Source organism: Cupressus sempervirens, chromosome 7 (genome assembly GCF_028749045.1).
Source record: "Cupressus sempervirens isolate cs-2001-9-10 chromosome 7, ASM2874904v1, whole genome shotgun sequence".
Lineage (NCBI taxonomy): Eukaryota > Viridiplantae > Streptophyta > Pinopsida > Cupressales > Cupressaceae > Cupressus > Cupressus sempervirens.
The window spans coordinates 791715313-791718623 of record NC_143124.1 but is presented as its reverse complement, the minus strand read 5'-3'; the positions used below and the strand labels follow the sequence as shown (position 1 = coordinate 791718623).

General features: G+C 33.7%; 1 pseudogene; it reads left to right on the top strand.

Annotated features, from left to right (window-relative positions):
• Positions 1–1042: 1042 nt before the first annotated feature.
• On the top strand, positions 1043–3174 carry LOC149549720 (polyubiquitin-like; annotated as a pseudogene).
• Positions 3175–3311: the final 137 nt, after the last annotated feature.

Below are 3311 nucleotides of genomic sequence, written 5' to 3'. Positions count from 1 at the left end.
CTTAATAGAGAAAATCCAATGTTTGATATGAGATATAAAGAAGACTACTATGAATCATGCATTTATTATAACGTATAGTATATTCAATTAGAATTATCAAGAGAGTATGACTCCCAAAATTATGTAATTGTTTGCTATTAAATTAGATGTTGGTCAACTGAGCTATATCATTTTTTCCAAACTTGTGTAGTATCTTTGTGTTCATGGTGTTATCCTTATCTATTTTTATGGGGTTATAGAATCATTATATAAGGATCATCAATCTCTCTGAACTCTTTATTTTAAATAGGTGTTATTTCCTCTACTATAGATGAGATGAAATTCTGATTACATTTATTGACAATTCTCCAATACAATGAATCTGAGATTTATATATCAAAGAATAGATAACACTTCTATTTTCTTGGTTGAGAATAATAGTAGCGATTGATGCCTTTTTTGAATTTATTCATGTTTTGTATTCCCAATTTGTCTTATGTTTATTTTCCCATCATTCCAATACTATGTATGTAAGTTTGACCCTAAATTTGAAATATGTACACTGCCTAGCTGATTATCTTTGTCTTTGATTGATAACATTTGAGATATGTTGCTCTTGTAATAAGCCAATAGTTACATCCTTGATGAATGAAATTTTTTATTAGTATTCAACCATCTTTCAGAAATTAATATGCGTGCATAATTTATGATGTGGATTGTATTCATTAATTAGTTCAATTATTCATTCTATGTATCCTTTGAAAGAATTCCAATTCCACTCATATTCCTCCTTTCTTCTAGTCCAACACTAACTTATATATTGAAACTTATGTGTCTTTTACTGCCTTTGCTCCAAATGTGTTGGATCGATTGTTGCCAATCATTGAGTTGTAATCTTTTGTTGATTAGGCTTCTTAGGCATTTTTTAGAAAATTTTGTTGATTGTAGAATACTTCAAATACTATCACAAAAAGGAATTTCACTTTAATGTAAGAAGATTTTTCTCAACATTTCCCTATACAAATCTAGATCTCTATTCCTAGTTCTATGTTTAAGGGGAGGTATGCAAATTTTTGTCAAGATCCTCACTGAAAAAATGATTACCCTTGAAGTGGAGAGCTTTGACATAATTGATAATGTTAAGGCCAAGATCCAAGACAAAGAGGGCATTCCCCCAGACTAGCAAAGGTTGATCTTTGTAGGAAAATAGCTGGAGGATGGATGGACTCTGGCCAACTACAATATCTAGAAGGAATCCACTCTCAATCTTGTGCTTCATCTTAGGGGAGGTATGCAATTTTTTTTTTAAAACCCTAATAGTAAATACCATTACCTTGGAAGATGATCATTTAGACACAATTGACAATGTCAAGGACAAGATACAAGATAAGAAGGGTATTCTGCTAGACCAGAAGAGGTTGGTCTTTGCTAGCAAGCAACTAGAAGATGGTTGTACCTTGGAAGATTACAATATTTAGAAGGAGTCCACCCTTCATCTTGTGCTTTGTCTTCATGGTGTGATGTAGACAGTGGTCAGATTGTCATTTGGGATGAAACTTTTGATTAAATCTTGCAAAGAAGAAACTTTCATTTCATATTTTAGTATGTAGGCCTATTTATGCATGAGTTGGAATGGCTAATTCAACTATGATGTTTTAAAACAATATATATATTGGGATACTTTTTGCTAGATATTTTGTAAGGAAGAAAAGGTGCACAGAATCACTTCCTACACTAATCTTTTAGAGGAAGATTATGCAAATTTAGCTAACTATTGCAGAGATGTCAAGAAAAGCATGAAAACATAATCAAAACAACAAGGAACTCATAACACAATGATTACCGTGGGGAAACCCTTTCGAGAGAAAAACCCCACCCTCCAAAACCCACATAATGTATTCTCTAATCTGGAAGATTACAATACACTTGCAATGCAAGTTCTTACAGTAGCGCATCACCACAACTCGAACTTGAACTCAGACCCAAAGAGACTCCTTCTAGCACCAGTCTTGCAAATTGAACTCAATGATTAAAACACCTCCCCAAGCCCTCCTTTTATAGTTATATGTCACTTGGAACCCATTTGTGGTTTTAAAAAACCATGGGCCAAAACCATGGGCAAAACAACCAAGCCACATGTTACCCACTTGTGATTTATAACTCTAAGAATACCATTTTCGTCCATAATTTTGTCCTCTAGTTTAGACCCCCATAAAATTCATATAATGAATTGTTTACACACTAAAAATAGCCCTTCTACATTGTTCTAGAGACTAGACACATTTTTAACAACTCATACACCTTTTTCCAACTCATAAACATGTGGAAAACTACCACAAACAAATTTTGGAATTTTCTTTAAAAATTCTAGATTTTTCCGGCTACAATTTTATAGAGTTTTCAAAAAAAAGAGCTTGCAAGGTTGAGATAAAATTCTCAACATGTAGGCCTATTTATGTATGAGCCAGAATAGCTAATTCAACTATGATGTTTTGAACCAGTATATAATGGGATACTTTTTGCTAGATATTATATAATGCAGTACTAACTAGTAGATTTTTCATCTTTGATTTTCACTTGATATGGAATTAGTGCATATCATTAATTATTTTTGTTTGATTTCCCTCAGCATATGTATTTGACATGATTGTTTTATAATCCTAGAATGTCTTGTCCTATCTCGTTTATAATCCTAAAAGTACTTTCCATATAGATCTATGTCTGAGGGGAGGTATGCAAATTTTTGTCTAGACCCTCATTGGAAAAATGATTACCCTTGAAGTGGAGAGCTCCAACACAATTGATAATGTTAAGGCCAAGATCCAAGACAAAGAGGGCATTCCCCCAAACCAACAAAGGTTGATCTTTGTAGGAAAGAAGTTGGAGGATGGATGAACTCTAGCCGACTACAATATCTAGAAGGAATCCACTCTCCATCTTCTGCTCTGTCTTAGGGGAGGTATGTAAATTTTTGTGAAAACCCTGATAGGCAAGACCATTACTTTGGAAATCGAGAGTTTAGACACAATTGACAACGTCAAGGCCAAGATACATGACAAGGAGGGTATTTCGCTAGACCAATAGAGGCTGATCTTCACTAGCAAGCAACTGGAAGATGGGCATACCTTGGTAGATTACAATATCCAGAAGGAGTCCACCCTTCATCTTGTTCTTTGTCTTCATGGTGGGATGTAGATAGCAGTTAAATTGTCCTTTGGGATGAAACTTTTGATTAAAGCTTTCAAAGAAGAAACTTTCATTTCATATTTTAGTACGTAGGCCTATTTATGCATGAGTTGGAATGGCTAATTCAACTATGATTTTTTTAAATA